This window comes from Macaca nemestrina, chromosome 10 (genome assembly GCF_043159975.1).
Source record: "Macaca nemestrina isolate mMacNem1 chromosome 10, mMacNem.hap1, whole genome shotgun sequence".
Classification (NCBI taxonomy): domain Eukaryota; kingdom Metazoa; phylum Chordata; class Mammalia; order Primates; family Cercopithecidae; genus Macaca; species Macaca nemestrina.
In genome coordinates, this window is record NC_092134.1 from 41,247,165 (window position 1) to 41,266,458 (window position 19,294).

Here is a 19,294-nt window from a genome sequence, read left to right on the forward strand (position 1 = left end):
TTTGGGCTCAGAATAATTTGAAAAACTGACATACAAGTAATATTAGAAGTTTGTGTATTAAATTAACTAGGGTATAAATACATATAAAATCTTTTCACCTGTCTTGACTGCCCAGATATTTTCATCTCATCTTTAATGAATTCAGTTATATTTCAGGCAAGATTGGGTGCTTTCAGGTTGATATGGCTGTAAACAAATCCAATTATATTTTAACCCGGAGAAAGGAAGACTTATTTTCATGACTTGTTGGTTGGCCTGGAATTTCATTCTCAACATGAAGAATGCAGCAAAATATAATATGTTAAGGTCTATAGGAAAATGATGGTTCTAAAGTATATGGAGTAAAATTTCAGTTCCACTCTATTTCTAGCTAATGTGAGCTTGAGTAGTTACTTAGATTCTTGAAGCCTTGATTTTCTCATCTAGAAAATAGGGGTAATGATGGTATCCATGCCATAGATTGATTGTAAGTATTAAATTAAATAAATCATTTAAAGTACTTAATACAATGCTTAGCATGTCATAAGCAGTCTATAAATGTTAGTTGTTGTTACTGTATTGATGTTTATTTGGCTTTTCCCATCTCAAGAAATTTCCTTTTTTCAAAGAAACCAAAGTCATTGTTAGCTCATCCCATCAAGTATCCATTAATAATGTGGATAGACAGGTTCATGTTTCATAGCCAGAGGCCCCAATTGCCCACAGTCATCTTGTCCAAAAGAGAGGATAAAAGTCAGCAGGTTGAATTCTTTCCAAACTTCAGCTTGCAGCCTACAGCATCTTGGATCCTCAGCTACTTCAGCAGAAACTCAAGGTTAGTTGGTGTTTTTGTTCTCTCCCTTTTAAATATAAGCTACTTTTCATTCAAATAATGAAAGAATATCAAAATAATGTACTCTGAAATGAATTTTTGTGCTACTCTTGATTTATAAATGTAGAAGAAGTAACAGAAGTGGGAAAATATTCGTAGGTTGAGTCTCATACTGCCTAATCCTGATGCAAGTGTATGCTATAAATCGACACATCTGAAACATATATATCTGGCAATACTTACTCAATGTTCACTTGGGACCAAGAGTAGAGAGATTACCCACTAAATTATGGATGATTCTTCTGTGATTGTTGACTTCAAATCTCTCTTCCATTCTGATTCAAAGTCATCATCTTCTCATCTTTCCTTTGCATCTTGTCCTGATGTCCTTTTATTTATTTATTTTCCAGTAAAATTTTACTGCTTCTCCTCTCCCTCACAGTCATCAGACGACACCTTTTAGGTATCTGCCCAATATACTATATTCTTTCTCTAGCAACTGGCTTTTCATTCATGGGGACACATAGAGAATTTGTTCATGAGCCACGCTTGTCATGTGCAAATCTGTCCTCTTTGTGAAAACCAAGTGGACCAGGGTGGACCCTTACTTTAAGTAAACCAATCAGATGATCCCAGAGGTTTGAAACTGAGAACAAAAGGCAGTCTCTGATATGCTAACACATTAGCATATCACACATTTAAACTCAGAAGAAATGAGACAACCATGGGAACAAAGTAGCAAAGAAAGCCAGTTAGTAGAGAGGGAGAAAAATGAAGCAGAAATAAAGGTAAAGCAAAGGTATGGCTTGAGTCCCTGACAACTTTCTAGGACATGGTTTCAGTCTCCTTTTGATAACAAGCTACATTTCTGCTCTAACTAGGATACGTTCATTAACTCATTTAATAACTCATTCAGTATACATTTTTTGAATGTCCACCAAATACCAGGAATTGTGCTATTTTTCATACCTTCTCTCACTAAATTTTAATTAGAAGTCTAAATCACAACTGACCAAATAGCAAAACAATGGTAAACATTTAATATTTCTGACAACTTCCCAAGAAAACTTGGCACTCGATTCTGGCTATTACTGTACATTTTCAAGTGAAGTCCCAATTGTACTATGACTACTCTTAGCTAGGTGAGCTGAAACAAAAGTTCCTATTTAAGAAATGTAGTGTTATCTTCCAAGATTGCACTGGCAAGCAACTGATAATCTCTGAACATGATTATGACCTACTTAAGGTTTTATATAATCACTGCAGAATTTTTATGTGAGAAAGAAAATTCACAGGGCAGCACAAAGAGGATTTTTTAATGTTCACTTGTGAAATATCAATGATTAGGGGTATAAGGCTAATGATAGCTAATGCATTATGGCAAAATAAAAAAAATCTTCTGACTTGCTATTTATTTCCTAACTTTCTATCTCCATATAGTATAATGATGCAAGTCCATAAATATCAGTCTGCAGGGGAAAACATATTTTTAGATTATCCTAAATATAAGATACAGAGAAATTACATTTTTTTTTCTTGTTGGTAATAGGTCTAAGTAATTCGTTAGGAACCTGCTGGTTCTTTTTCTACTGAAGATGAAAAAAAAATTAGATCAAGGCACTAAACTTGTATTTAATTCTTCATATTAAATACAAGTCAGAGTTACATGGGTTATTGTCAGAAAGAAGGCATAGGTACTTTGATCACCTCTACTCCCTGAATCTGTGTTCTTACTAAAACTTACCCAGTTTTTAATCCACTGTATGACTTACATCATTACTTCTCTATTTAAACTGCTCAAATCTTACCTTCTCAAAGGGTTTTGTCCTTGCTATTGAATTCCACAGCCTTCTTTCATCTCATTTAGAATAAAATTCTAATTCTTTCCAATACCTTGAAAACCATACCTAATCTTACGCAAGACTTCCTCACCAGTCTTACCTTTTGTCAGTTTCCCTCAGACTCTCATAGGTGTTCAAAGTTGAGCTAGATAAAAATAACTGTATTAATTTTCAAGAGCTGCCGTAGGCAATTACCACAGACCGGGTGGTTTAAACAACAGAATTTTTGTTAAACAACAGAAATTAATTTTCTCACAGCTTTGGAGACTAGAAGTCCAAGATTAAGGTGTTGGCAGGGTTGATTCTTTCTGAGGTCTCTATTTTTGGCTTATAGATGGCTGACTGCTGTGGTTTAAATGTTCCTTTCAAAACTTGTGTTAAAATTTAGTTGCTATTGTAACAGTTTTGGGAGGTGGGTCCTTTAAGAGGTGATTAGGTCAATGCCATTATTGTGGGAATGTGATTCTCTTTCTCTCTGTCTCTCTCTCTTACCCTCTCCCATCAGGCCTTCTCCCTTCTGCCTTTCCAGTATGTGATAACACAGTAAGAAGGCCTTCACCAGATGCCAAACAGATATTGTCATCATGCTATTGGACTTCACAGTCCCTAGAACTGTTAGCAAAATAAATCTCTCTCTTTTTTTAAAAGAAATTTCCCAGTCCGTGGTATTCTGTCATAGCAATGGGAAATGGACTAATACACCATCTAATCCCAGTGTCTTCACATGGTCTTCCCTCTGTGCATATCTTTGTCCTAATCTTCTCTTCTTATAAAGACATCAGTCATATTGAGTTAGGGTGTACACATATGACCCCATTTTACCTTAATTATCCCTTTAAAGATCTAATCTCCAAATATAGTCACATTCTGAGGTACTGGGGATCAGGACTTTGACATATGAATTTTGGGGAACACTATTCAGGCCATAACAATGGAATTCTTTAGACAATTGATGAATATGCTCTGACAAGTTTGGACATGACCTGTTAAGATCATAAGGGACTTGAGTAGAGGTGACAAAAGAAGTGCAAATTCAATGACTCACAGAAGCTTTGGGTGTGACAGAAACTTAATAGCTTGTTTTCTTGGCTGACTAAACTGAAATGTCCATTTTTTCCACAAGACTGTCTTCACAGAGTCAAAGTGAAAAAAGAGTAGAGCAGACAGGGACAGCGGTCACTGCACAAAATCAGCAGACTGCCAGGGCAGCCCCATGTCTCTTCAGAACGTTGGGACAAACTAAAGTCGGTCTCAGGAAGAAACTGCTTCTCATGTTCTCATAAGAAAGTGAGTCTTGTGAAAAATGGCACCGTAAGAAAATACTTTCCCTTCCATTTATCAAAAAACTATCCAATGAAATGACTATGCAAATAGCAAGTAACATGATGGATTAGGATAGTATTATTAAGGATTTTAGAAACAAACTTTTTCAGGTAGTCCCTGAAAATTCTTCTGAATAAATAAATAAATGCGACATTGTCTAGCTCAGGCAAAACCCCACAGATTTATCATATTATTAAAAGAAGAATAAAAGGTGGAACATTTAATGTCCTAAAAGATTTAATGAGGCTGCCTCAAAGACATGAATGAAAGCTCATTTTTAAATTAACTATTCTCTCATGCGGGAAAATATAAACTGAAACAAACAATAATAAACAAAAAACAATGCTTTTTTAAAACAAAACAACAGCATTATAATGGATTCTCCCAGAGTAGTGACTAAAGTCTTCCCATTCAAAGAGGGGGAAACGATCAGTACTTATTGCTTACGGTATATTTATTATTGCCCTTTGTCTTGCATTGAAACATGTTTATATTAGGATATATTTGATGGAATATGCTTCAAAGAGAAAGAGTTAGAATTCTAACCCTAGAATGCTACAATTTTATTCTATGATTCTCTCAATAGTCCATTGGGAGTATGTTTTGACACAGGCTTCATGAAGCAGTTATCTAAGATATTGAAGTTGGAACCACTGCAAGGAAAATTTTAGAATTTTGCCTGAAAAGAGTCAATAGCAGCCTCTTGCTCCCAAACTCTCTTAAAGGGAAAGCTGAGCAACTATGGTTTCTGTGCTGTATTAGTTCGTTTCACACTGCTATAAAGATACTACCTGGGACTATTAACAAATTACCTGGGATTGTTAATAAATTTATTAACAAAAGGGGTTTAATTGACTCACAGTTCGGCATGGCTGGAGAGACCTCAGGAAAATTAGAATCATGGTGGATGGTGAAGGGGAAGCAAGGCACCATGTCTTACATGACAGCAGGAGAGAGAGAGAGAGAGAGAGTGCAAAGGGGAACTGCCAAACACTTTTAAAATCATCAGCTCTCATGAGAACTCACTTACTATCATGAGTACAGCATGGGTGAAACCATCCCCATGATCCAATCACCTCCCACCAGGTCCCACCCCTGACGCATGGGGGATTACAATTTGAGATGAGATTTGGGTGGGGACAAAGAGCCAAACCATATTATTCCACCCCTGGCCCCTTTCAAATCTCACATTTCAAAAACAATCATGTCTTTCCACCAATCCCCCCAAGTCAACTCATTCCAGCATTAGCTCAAAAGTCCAAGTTCAAAGTCTCACCTGAGACAAGGCAAGTTCCTTCCACCTATGAGCCTGTGAAATAATAAAAAAGTTAGTTACATCCAAGATACCATGACGGTGCAGGCATTGGATAAATGTTACTGTTACAAATAGGAGAAATTGGCCAAAGCAAAGGGACTACTGGTCCAATGCAAGTCCCAAACCCAGCAGGGCAGGCATTTAATCTTAAAACTCCCACATTTCCTGTGACTCCATGTCTCACATTCAGGATATGCTGATGCAAGGGATGGGCTCCCAAGGCCTTGGGCAGCTCCACTTCTATGGCTTTGCAGGGTACAGACCACAGCTGCTTTCATGAGCTGGCAGTGAGTGTCTGTGGCTTTTCCAAGTGCATGGTGGAAGCTGTCAGTGGATTTACCACTCTGGGGTTTGGAGGATGGCAGCCCTCCTCTCACAACTTCTCAAGGTAGTGCCCCAGTGGAGACTCCATATGGGGGAACCATCCCCACATTTCCCCGTTGTCTTGGCTAATAACATTTGGCTCCTCATTACTTAGGCAAATTTTTGCAGCCAGCTTGAATTTCTCCCCAGAAAATGAGTTTTTCTTTTCTACCACATGGTCAGGCTGCAAATTTTCCAAACCCTTATGCTCTGTTTCCCTTTTAAACAAGTTCCAATTTCAAACTGTCTTTTTGTGAATGCATATAACTGAATGCTTTCGGCATAAGCTAGGTCACCTCTTGAATTCTTTGATGCTTAGAAATTTCTCCCGCCAGATACGATATCCTAAATCATCTCTTGAGTTCAAACTTTTACAGATCTCTAGGGCAGGGGCAAAATGCCACCAGTATCTTTGCTAAAGCATAGCATGAGTGACCTTTACTCCAGTTCCCAATAAATTTCTCATCTCCATCTGAGACCTGGACTTCATTGTCCATATCACTATCAGCATTTTGGTCAAAACCATTCAACAAGTCTCTAGGAAGTTTCAAACGTTTCCACTTCTCCGTCTTCTTCTGGGCCTTCCAAACTGTTCCAACCTCTGCCTGTTACCCAGTTCCAAAATCATTTCCACATTTTCAGATTATCTTTATAGCAGTGCCTCACTCCCAGTACAAATTATCTGTATTAGTCCATTTTCACACTTCTATAAAGATACTATCTGAGACTGGGTAATTTATAAACAAAAGAGGTTTAACTGACTCCCAGTTCCCCATGGCTGAAGAGGCCTCAAGAAACTTGGAATCATGGTGGAAAATGAAGGGGGAAGCAAAGCACCTCTTACATGTGGCAGGAGAGAGAGAGAGCAAAAGGGGAACGGCCAAACACTTTTAAAATCATCAGCTCTTGTGAGAACTTACTGTTATCATGAGAATAGCATGGGGGAAACTGTCCGCATGATCCAATCCCTTTCCCACCAGGCCCTCTCCTGACATGTGGGGATTACAATTTGAGATGAGATTTGGGGACAGAGAGCCAAACCATATTTAATGGTGTGTGTATGCCTGTGGATGCGAGGGTTACTTTACCTTTATTATGAACACTTGAAGTGAATTCAAATTCTTCATTGACTAAAAGGTTGAGATGCAAATATAATATCTGAGATAAAAAAGTGGCTTCCTAGAAATGTTCATAATAATTAGACATGCGCTGGGATTTATTTGCAGAACAATTTAAAACTTAAGCTTTGTATATTAATTCCTATGAGAATTTGACACATTTTATATGGTTGCCTAGATTTAAACACAAGGAGATGATTTTGAAAATTACTTTTCTGTTCTAATTTATGCTGAGCTCTATCCAGAGATAATATAGTTGTTATATTCTTTTAAGACATTTAAATCTGCCATTGAGCCTCTTATTGATGTGTTTGATGGACTGATGAGTTATGATGCAAGCAATTAAAGTCTTCTAGACACTATATTCTGAGAAACTATTTATATACCATCAAGGCATCATGAGATCTGTTTTTCTAATATTGGACTGACATGGAAAAGTTCATCAGTAAGATTACTTTTCAGGCAAAATTTGTATTAGAATATAAAAATATCCCTTCTGACTTTCTGATATTAATAACAAGTTTATGCTTTAATAACAAATTTATGCTTTAATAACAAGTTTCAATCATGTTTATGTTTAATTCCACTGCCTGGGTTATTCATTACCAAGCAGTCTAGATCAGCAATTAAGACCTTGGTAATAACACATATTCCAACCTGCACATGAATGACCCTTGTCAATTCGTTCACCTACTCTGGCACTCGTGTTTTTATCTTTTTGATAAGGGCTTAGACAAGGTTTTCAGTCATTGCTGTGCATCCAAAATAAACTTGGTGTTAGGTAATCTGAGGACGGTCTGAGTATCTCTGCCTGCAAAGCTCCTGAGATAATTTATTTGTGCTGTGAGGGTTGAGAACTACCCAACTAGATAATGTCAGCCTTCTAGCTCCACTATTTTAAGGTTCAAAATTTTTTTTCTTACACAATGATAGATCATCAGCCTTTATTATTTGAGATGAAATTGTAGAGTTTTGTCCTGGTGAGAGTTTGGAAGTGAGGGTTGAAATTTCACCTTGCTTTCTGTGTGAGAGCCCCTAAGAGCTTATCTTTTGACAAAGGTAGAGGTGCCTATGGTGGAGAAAAGGAGCAGGAATGGGAGAGCTGATTTGAGAATGTGCTCCACATTCCAAAGACTTTTAGGAGCCTGGAGTGACAATCACTAAAACAAAGTGGAAAAACCAGTACTGAGTGGTAAAAGCTTTTCAGATATGATGACACTTGGTCAGAGAAATGGGCAAATCCTAGGATTTCTGGGAAAAAATGTGAACTACATTTTCTCAATAAATACAAAGTTAGTTTTTGAATTAGGAAAGAACACAGGTCTGTAAAAAACAAAGGAAGAAATACAGTGTAGTACGAAGAAAAACAAAAACAACAAAAAGGCTTCTATTTTTGCCAAACTCAACCTGCTGCTTTTCAGAAGTAGGCAGGGCTTATATTTTGTTGTGACTCCTTCTAGATGTTTCCTTTGTTTAAACAATCCTATCAAATATTCATGGACTCTATCCATTAATATATTATTTTAAATCAGATTAACATCATCACAGTATAATGATGATTCTATTTTTTTCTCACATCAAGTGTATTGAAACAATATATGGTATATGCCACACCATGCAAATGTAGATCACTCCTTTAAGGAGTGTTTAAGATTTTTGTTGAAAAATATGTACCATAATTTAGTAAGTCAGTTCTTTACTGGTGAATATTTTAGTCATTTCCAGTTCTTTGCCCCTGTGAAATATTCAGTAATGAGCATCCTTGTTCATATATATTTGATCAATTGCACAGGTATCTCTGTACAGTAGATCTAATGATATGAAATACTTGGGATGAAAGGATTTAAAGTGTAGATACATTTCCAAATTGCCCTTCTAACCTGTAATATCGATTTATAAGGACAGCAAGACTATTGAAAGTTTCTGTTTTGTCACAACTATTCCAACCTGAGGAATGATCAGTATTTTGGATCTTCAACATTTTGATATGAAAATTCTTATTTTGTAGCTTTAATTAACATTGCCTTAATTATCAGTACAATTTTAAAAATAAGTAAATTTACAAAGAGACTCCCACTCACCTACCAACAATAGAAAAATTACATAAGGTTTTTAGTCAGATGGTAATAAAAAAAAACTAAAAGCATATATTGGAGGGACTTACGGAGAATGCAGGCATTAATTTGCATTTTCTAATCAGAAATGCATTTATTTTTCTCTTTGTCCTCTGCAGTTCTCCAATTTGAATATTCAGCAGGAGAAGAAGGCTGACTGAATACTTAGATTTAACAACAATGGTTAAACATATTCCTTTCTTATGATTCTGCTCCATCTTTCTAAGGTGAAACATTTCAAGCAAAGTAAATCTTAATTTTGAATTCAGATGGCTTACTGCTGAAATCATTATGAACACAATGGAAACGGGAAAGTTTTCAGAATATTTTACCTCTGTAGACAAATTGGCACTTTCAAAGAACATTAGAATGACGTGGATCCCATGCACCCATGTTCATCACTCTTAATCCCCCGCCCCCAGCTTTGTCAACGCCAAGGAAGATGGATGCCCTACATTGAGGATGGCCCTCAACATGAACTTCCTGTGCTGGCTGGCTGGCACCGAGTTTTCCAAAATGATCTGTTCTAGCACATTTGCTCTCTCACCAGGCTGTCCTTTTCGCCTGTTCCTGTCCTCCCCCTCTCTTCCTGTTCCAAGCCTGTCATCACTCTTCTGGCAAAATTTTCCTTGCTGCAAGGAGCAACCTCTCTCAACCAGTGCAATCACACATTTCTTTCACGGGACACTCATCGAAGGGAGCATCCTCCACTCACTATAGCCTCATCCTTTAGTAGCCTCACTCCCTTTCTCTCTCTTTCATCTTAGCTACAGGGCCTGTGTTATCTGGCTCTTTTCCTTTGTCATACATTAGTTTATCAAAACTCTGGTCCCTTTAGTCAACATGAGTGTCCAAGAGCATGCACTTGGATCAGGCCACTGCTCTTGAAGCCAACAGAGTAGTATGCATGATGAATTATGAAACTCTTTTCCTGACAAGTTTAGAATCTCTGGTTCTGCCAGGGCACTGGACCAATGAATGGGAACGTGTGTGACAAATCAGAAAATTCTTTTTGGGAAATGCTAGGGAAGAGAAATCTGCAGTCGACTACTGTGACAAACTGAAGATCTGATGAAAACCCTTCATGGGTGACCTGGAAGCAAGCCACTTTTCATTTACATTTGGAATTTAGAGACTGCTTAAGATTTAGCTAATATAGTCCGGGCTTGATTTTTTTTTTTTTTTTTTTTTTGACTGACAACAAACTCTTTCTCTGTGTTTTGTTTTATACAGTGTGTGTGTGAGTTAAATATCTATTGATGCTGTAAACACAAGCATTTAGTTTGATGAGTAGGACTAATGCTTTCATCTATTTAGACAGCAAACGCCATGTCTCCTTTTGCATGCCTCTCTGTCTCTGGGGATTGGCTGTGCAGGACTTGTTAAAAGGGTTTCTATTCTGCTTATATGAATGCTCTGGATGCAGATTTTACACACAAGAGACAAGTTCAGCTGCTATCGAATTTTCTTTGTCCCATTCTCCTTTCTTATAATCACAAGACTAAGCACCTAGATGTGTAAAGCCAGGCATTTTTAGCATGAGATACATACTTGTACACATGAACAATCGTCACATTTCTCAACACCCATGAATTATTCACCTTGGATTTTTTCTCCGTGCAGTAGGTATAGATTCTCTTTTTATCCCTTGCACTTCCAACTTTCTCTTTTTTTCATACCTCCCTTTAAAAATTGTTAGTAAAGAAAGAATTGCAGTTTTATTAGGAATTTTTTTCTTGAGACAGGGTCTCACTGTCGCCCAGGTTGGAATGCAGTAACACAATCTTGGCTCACGGCAACCTCTGCCTCCAGGGCTCAAGTGATCCTCCCACTTCAGCCTCCCCAGTGGCTGGGACTACAGCTGTACACCACCATGCCCAGCTAATTTTTGTATGTTTTGTAGAGACAGAGTTTCACCATGTTGCCCAGGCTGGTCTTGAATTCCTGGGCTCAAGCAATCCACCTGCCTCAACCTCCCAAAGTACTGGGATTACAGGTGTGAGCCAGTGTGACCAGCCAGGATAATTTTTAATAGCTTGACACATATATCTCATAATAGGGATAGTCTTGTCCTCATACTTAACATCCATTGCCTGTATCATTCCTATCCTATGTTTCCTGACAATAAAATAAAAAACACTCTAAGTCCATTGAAAACTTCTCTTTGTCCCTCTCTTGATGCATCATTCAGGGAGAGAATAATTTCACTGTCTTTGGCTCTATTCACAGTTGCTATTTACATTGAGTTCAAATGTGCTCAATTTAATTGAATGTCTTATATTTTATCTGAAAATCCTGAATTATATCCTGTACTGTGGCTACTACTGTGTTACGATAGTTGCCTGTACCTTATAATAACCGTGGAGGAAAATAGTTGAGCAGGAACAATTGCAGTGAAACTATAAAAAAGTTTTTACTTCTCTGAGGCAAAGGACTCCATTGGATTTATTTCCTTCTATATCCTCAGAGCCTAGCACCTATAAGTACCTCACAAGTATTTGTCAAATGACTTAAAAGATGGTAAATATTGAGCAAATCAGTTCCTATGTCTGTCTCTGCTTTACCTTTGATCCAGTCAAGCTTTTTCTCTAAACAGCCAGATAGCAAATATTCTAGGCTTTATGGGCCACATAGTTTCTGTTGCAAGTGTTCAATGCCAGCAAAATGGCAGCCATAGACCGTATGTAAACAAACGAATATGGCTGTGTTGCAATAAAAAATTTATTTATGAAAACAGGCAACAGGCTAGATTTGGCCTATAGGTAAAAGTTTGCTGACATCTCCTACAGGTCCATGTCCCACACTCCTACCCCCCAAAATGTGTATATAATGGTGATCGGTCCCAACTTTTTCTGGGTGGCAGTGGTGGTGGAGTGGAGAGTGGAGAGAAAACAGTTATGATGACAAATATAGGCCATCTCTCTCTACAACTCTTTAACCACCAACCATCCCATGGAGAATATGAATACCTTCCTTTTTTTTTTTTTTTGGATGGAGTCTTACTCTGTCGCCTAGGCTGGAGTACAGTCATGCTATCTTGGCTCACTGCAACCTCTTCCTCCTGGGTTCAAGCAATTCTCCTGCCTTGGCCTCCTGAGTAGCTTGGATTACAGACACACATCACCATGCCCGGCTACTTTTTTGTACTTTTAGTAGAGACAGGGTTTCACCATGCTGGCCAGGCTGGTCTCAAACTCCCGACCTCATGATCCGCCCCCCCTTGGCCTCCCAAAGTGCTGGGATTATAGGTGTAAACCACCATGCCCGGCCGAATATCTTCCTTTTAATTCACAAACCTGGTAATAGCCTCAGGGAGCCTTAACTTAAGTGTTGTTGAAGCGTCTAAGATGCTAATAGTGAATGGTGTCACTAAAACTAATGTTTTTCAGTATTAAATTTTTTTTAATTTTGTGGGTACTTAGTAGGTGTATATATTTATGGGGTACATGAGATGCTTTGATGCAGGCATGTGATGTGAGATAAGCCCACCATACAGAATGGAGTATCCATCCCCTCATGCATTTATCCCTTGAGTTACAAACAATCCAATTACACTCTTTAAGTTATTTTAAAATTTACAGTTAAGTTATTATTGACTAGAGTCACCCTATTGTGTTATCAAATAGTATGTTACATTTATTCTTTTTCTTTTCCTTTTTTTTTACCCATTAACCATCCCCATCTTAGTTTTTTTGTTGTTAATAAAACAAGGGCAGCTCTCCATGAGGGCACCTTCTCTGGTTCATGCTTCCGGAAACACAGTTCCCAAGGTGAATGGGCTCATGACTCACATGGTAGCCTCTCTAGGGGCCAAACAGTGGGTTGCTCTTCTCTAAATAGCACCCTGGGACACTGGGGTTCCAAATAAAAGATGCCTGGACATCAACAACTGGAGCCTCATGAGACACCTAGAATCAGAAAGTGGTAGGTGATGATTTTGTAGGTTTTGATTAGTGTTTAAATTCAGTACCAGCTTCTTACTCTATAATATGGATTAACTGCACTAGACAGAAGCCAAATCCTGTCCAGTTTTCAGTGTCGAAGCAATGGGAGAAGGGTTTCCAGCTCTGGCTGAAGGTCATCCAATAGGCAAGCCACTGAAAGGCACCGATGTGGGGGAGTGTTGGTTGCTGCTGTGTTCCCTGAGGCTCTGGGTCCCTGAGGAAGTTTACTTGTCAAGTATGTCTGTTATCTGGTACTCACTGGTGCAACCTGTCTGACCACAAAGGAGAGAGAGTTTGTATGAACACCACTGCTAACTTGTCTGTGCAAATGCACATAAACAGCAAAGGCAACAGCAGCACATAAAGAAAGAAAGGATATTCTTCATGGAAAAGGATTTATTTGGAGTGGTCTCTAGTCATGCTTCTTATTTTTCTTTCTTTTTCAATCATTCAGTTTTCTCTAGCTCTTTTAAATCTTTACCTGTTTAGGCATAGAATGTTTTCCTGATTTACATATGTCTTTCTCCTTTTATACTGAGAAAGGACCAGTTTTTTAAAAATATAAATCTGTGTATATATATCTATTTCTATAGATCTAGATATGTATGTTTTTCTATATGTATAGATATAGATATCTACAGATATAGACATGTATATGTTTTTCTCCATTTTTTTGTTTTATTTTTCCTTTCTTTTCTCCATGAACTACTTATTCCTTTCTCAACTGCTCCTCATCCTTAATGATTGAGCCCAGGTATCAGTTTCTCCTCCAGAGTCTTTTCCTACCTTGGAAACCCCATCTCCCCAACCCCGACCAGGTATATACTTTCCTTGTGTGTATGTTGATCACTGCATTCACAGAATTATGTGATAATTACGTATTTGTGTGAGTTCTTTGTTATTTGATGTAATCATCTTTGTTACCCAACCTAAGCACCCTGGCTGTCACATGGTTAGCCTTCAGCAGAATCAGTATGGTTGCTTAGCATTGAGGCTCATAAAGGTTAAATGTGACCAGAGCTAGAGAGGTGGGAAGTAGCAGATGAAGGATTCTGGCCGAGTGTGCCCCAGACTCCGAAACCACTGCCTCTTCAGATTAACCTACTTTTATAGTTCAGGAATGCCTGGCCATCTGCAGTAGATGGCTTGGTAAGAACAATATTCAGTTCTTTCTCCTGAGGTTTTTTCATCTTTTCTCTATTTTCACTCTCCTAGCCAGGGCAGCCATCTGGCTCCTTAAAGAAAATCCCGAGGTGGAGCTGATGGGACACAGATTTCCTGGGTGCTTCCTGGGCCCTGCTGGCTTCTTGCATGTGCTTCTCTCATGGGAGGGATCTCTTTTCCTTATCTTTCCCCCAACTACCCTATCTCCAAATGCTGAGGCCTCCCATTAGACCTCCCTGTCCACAAATCTCCAGAAACTACAGATGCACTCTTCAGCCCTCTCCCTATCACACAGAGCTGTTAATAAAACAGTGTATCACTGAAATGATCTTAGGGTTGTCTGATAGTCCCAGGGGGATAAGTGTTTCCTCCCACATCAACAGAAGCCACATAAATAGCCCATGTTTATTTGTGACTTTCTGATTCTCTAATATTGTTTGGGAGAACAAAATCATAGTTTATTACCACATACACACACACACCTCTCTGATGTTACTCACCCTAGAGGACAGCTTCATAGAGTACAATAGTCGCTAGCCCCTTGTGGCTATAGAACCCTTGAAATGTGGTTAGTGTGACTGAGGAACTGCCATTTTTATTTCACTTAATGTATTAAAATGAATTTAAATTTAATCACACGTGATTAGTGGCTACTGTAGCTTACAAAACAGCTTTAGAGCATCTGCTCTCCCGACTTCAACATGGGGCTTTATATCAATCTTACCATTTGATAACAGACTGAAGATGTAAAAGTAGTTGTTTGATTAGACTACTTCTCCATAAATGTCCCACTAGAGAACCACCTTGGACAACAATTCTCGGGGTACCGTGGAAGTTTAATAAATGTGAAAAGGAAAATAACTTTTTGCTGAAAGGGAAAAGAAATTTTTAATTATAATCCATATATCCTAAATAGTTTTTACAAACCTTCAAAAGTTATGTTGTATATATGAGGGGAGGGAGTTTATACTTTATATGGAAGCTCACTGGAAGCTTAGATGAAGATGAATCCGGGGACAGTGTCCTGAATTCAGCTACCAGTTATAGCACATGTGACCTTGCATAAATCACTTTCCAAATGTCTGGTCCCTCATTTGTAAATTAGGAACCCACCCAAAGTATTCCACAGAGTTTCTGGGACTAAATGATATAATATAGAGGCAACCGCTTTGTAAAATGCTATAAGGATGACATTTGCTATTAAAATTTAATTGATAGTATCATAATTCTGTAATCCTTCCAGAGTAATTCAGTGTGAACAGCAATGGTGGTGGAGAGGAGCTGCACTTTCCTCACCTTTAATTGTAAAGTAATTCAGAAAAAGAAAGAAATTCTACTAGTCATTATGGTAAGTAAAGAGGGATTGCTTTTATATTAATGCACGGAAATATTTGTGTGTGTTCGTGGACTTTACAGTTATCCAAACCAATCTTGTTTTAAAAGCCAAATTTTAACTTATATGATTTTCTTTTCTGAGGTAGTCCCAACTTTAGGATTTTTCTCCTGTTTTTATAATAAAAGCATCTTTCAGAAAAACATAATAAGCTTTTTATTTCATTTATTATGACTCAGTCAGTATTTTGATTTGTAATCTCCTGTCCTTCGGCCAAAGCCTTCAGGGCAATGCTTACTTATGGTAAGCACCATTTTTCTCACTCCTGGGGACAACAATAATTTTAGACACTCAAATATACAAATGTATCTGTGGAGTCATCCCCAAATGACAAAAAATTATTCCAAAAGACAGGAAAATATGTGCCCTTTTCTTATTTTGCACATCTGAGAATGCCCAACTGAATTTCAGTTTCTTTCATACAATCCAGAGTATTTTTAATGAGAAAAATGTTTTTTTCTTACTGTCATCTATAAATGTTTTTTAAAATCTAAATGTCCCAGTCTTAGCTAGTATGTTTTATATATATTTGCCAATTTCTGGACTGAAATCTAAACACTCTTTTAATTGACAGATAAGTGTAATAGGTTTCAAAACAATCCATTTTGTTCTATTTACTTTAGTGCATTTGAAACAATTGATATATGGCTTATGTTCGTAAGCATTTAATAATGAAAGTGCTATTTTATCCTAAACAATGAATCAGGGAATGCCTTGGCAATCTAATTTTTGGCTTTTGGGGCTTCATATTTTACACTTTAACACTCCAGCCAAGCCTAAAGTCTAGATACTTTATGAGTTTGTATAAAAATACATTTAAAAAATAAGCCATTCTATAACGTGTAACATAAATATTTGTAGCCTAAAGCCATTCACATGTTATAAAGTTTTCTGGAATGTAACACCATGGATAAATATTCCAATATGGGTTAATATCACTTGAAGTCATCTTCATGTTACATGAATCATGAAGACATGTTTTAATCTTTAAGATGTGTGTCAGTTGATCTAAGTTAGAACACGCATTCAAGATTTTGAGAGCACAGAACTAAACATAATGCTTCCCCTCAACTTCACAGAAAATCCAGAAGAGCTAAAAAAAATGTACCATGGGAGTACAGCTAAGTTGTATTCAGGAAAAAATAGTTGCTTTGATTATGTTCAGACATTCCCACAATTATTTTTCTTGGAAGCAAGTTGGATCTTTTAAGCAATCTACAGCTGCTATTTCTGAAATTGTCACTATTATGGCAAACTGGGAATTTCATACGTGCCAGACTCTGTCATAGTGTAGTATCTCATTTAATGCTCAGACACCCTTTCATGATGTGAGTAGGATTCTTAGTTTACACATGAGGAAGTGGAACTCAGAGAGGCTTGGTCAAATCAGCAGACAAATTATCATTAGTTTTAACAACAATGTGTTTAGATTTTTATTTTTTTTAGTGGATGAAAGAAACAAGGAACTTGTGAAGTGAAGCAGCAGTACCAGCCTACCATCATGTTTGCACACAGCGCCTCCAACATCCCTGCCATGTACATCTTCCCTCCACTTTATCTTTCCCTGTTGAGATTCTATTCATTCTCCAAGGCTCAGTCCAAATGCCACATCCTCCCTAATTTGCTGGTATGAATGTCCCATTCCTCTTATGTTTCCTTGGTGTGTTGCTAATATTTCTTTTAGAACTCTGGCAGCAATGCATTAATTAAAAGAACACTTATGGAGTACCACTTTGTACTTGGTGCAAGAGTTAACTGTGATAAGGTCTATCTCTCCCTGAGAATAGAGTCTTTGTCTTACTCACTTTTATGATATATATATATATATCATAAAAGAGAAACTTGCTCATAGGTATGCAACAGAGATTTGAGTAGAGTTCCATTCTGGCCACTCACTGAGTCACATCCAACAACCTCCTCAACATTTTTTTAAATAAAATAGGAAGCAAATAGATGACACACTTAGAGTACTCTCTCATATATTGAAGAGTTCATAATCAGGAACTACCACAATTGGAGAGTTAGGTGAGTACTTCAGTTGCTGTCACAAACTGCTTTAGAATGCCGTCAACATTTACTGTGAAAGTTTTTCCTTCTCCCAGATTTTTCTTTCAATTCATTTAGGAGAAAAAAAAAATTATTAAATATTACTGAGTCTTTAACACCTTGCAGTTTCTATTTGCTCCTAGTGAGGGAAAGCTTTTTAGAGCTCTCGTGGGATACAATGGCTAGAGAGGAGAATAATGGAGCTGGAGCATCTAGGAGAAATAAGCCCTAGGATGAATCAAAATTACACAAAAATAAAGGAATCTTGAGATTTTCCTGGATGCTGCCAACTCACTGACATATTTGGCTATAACCCAGCATCATTCTGCATATTCTGTACATTAAAATATAAAGTGATTTATTTAGGAATATCAAGAATGTCTCTCTCTACGTAAGGTCCAATCAAAAAGCATAGTAAGGATCTTATGCAAGTCATCTCTAAAGATCAAACACTAACCATGGTCCACAGCAAGGCATGTTGCAATTTACAATTAGAGTTACGTTCACATGTCTATTTTTAAGATAATCGTTTATTAAACTAAAATTTTTAAAAAGCTTGTTACAAAGGGAGCACATAATTCTGACATTTATGTTTTCTGAGGCTGATTTCTTGTTGAGAATTGCAAAAGTGTGAAATTTTTATATTTTCTGATATGTAAACTAATGTGGAATGACTCATGACTGTTGTAATTAACATAGAACATCTCATTAAAAAAACAGATAACTAAGCTTAGTGATAGATATTGAAACGGTATTCCTAGCCATAAAATTATGTAATAATTGGTGATATGTTTTGGATTTGTGTCTCTGTTCAAATCTCATGGTGAATTGTAAACCCCAGTGTTAGAGGAAGAGCCTGGTGGGAGATGAATGGATCATGCGGGTTGACTTCCTCCTTGCTGCTCCTGTGATGTAATCTGGTTGTTTACAATTGTGTACCACCTCCTTCTTCATTCTCTCTCTCCTGTCGCCATTTGAAGATGTGCCTGCTTCCCCTTTGCCTTCTGCCATAATTGTAAATTTCCTGAGGCCTCCCTGGTCATGCTTCCTTTACAATCTGTGGAACCATGAATCCTTTAAACTTCTTATCTTTATAAACTACCCAGTCTCTGGTAGTTATTTATAGCAATTTGAGAGTGGACTAATACACTTGGTTAAGAACATTCTTTTGTGTTGGTATTAATTTCTAAGCATTAACCATAGGCTGTAAATAATAATGGCAATCTCTTACATTTGATTAGAGCTTATAAATTCTCAAAATTTTTTTTAGATTTACTCAAGGATGAATTAATATTAGAGTGCTAGTTGTGTAAAGAACCTTATATGTTATCTCATTTCATGGTAAAAATTAGGAAGCAAAAAGATACATTTTGAACTTGTTAAAGTTTGCTCAGCTAATACAGGGCAGAGATTCAAATTTAGGTTTTTCTGATATTTGGAACTCTTCAAAGTCTTTGTAATATCCCCTTGAAAACTGATAAGGAATTCTAGTGATTTGCCCAAGGTCATAATTCATGGCAGATTAGAACCCAGAATTCCCATCTTTTAGTTATTTCCATATGCTCTATTACTCTATGCTTTATGCATAGATATCAGAAAGTCAAGATTAATTTTTAGTGTTTAAGATTTTTCTTTTCTTATAAAGGTTAAATATGGTTTGGATAGGAAAATCTGCTGCCAAGGACTGCTTACCTAACTAGAAATATTGTATAAAGCCTGAAGCAAGTAATCTGAGTAATTAACCTCAATGATGTAAACACTCTTTTTCATAGAGTCATCCTATATACAGTAAAAGTTATCTTAAGCATCATTTTACTAATCAGGAAGTATTCCTCTGACAATCTCTTCCATCTGAAATCTCT

General features: G+C 37.2%; 1 long non-coding RNA gene across 1 annotated transcript in view; it reads left to right on the forward strand.

The window, feature by feature from the left end:
• The first annotated feature begins 715 nt into the window (after window positions 1–715).
• Window positions 716–19,294, forward strand: part of LOC112427046 (uncharacterized) — a 59,542-nt gene continuing 40,963 nt past the window's right edge. The window contains exons 1-2 of the long non-coding RNA XR_011608528.1: window positions 716–814; window positions 15,237–15,341. This is a non-coding gene — a long non-coding RNA (uncharacterized lncRNA). The remainder of the gene's footprint in view (window positions 815–15,236; window positions 15,342–19,294) is intronic.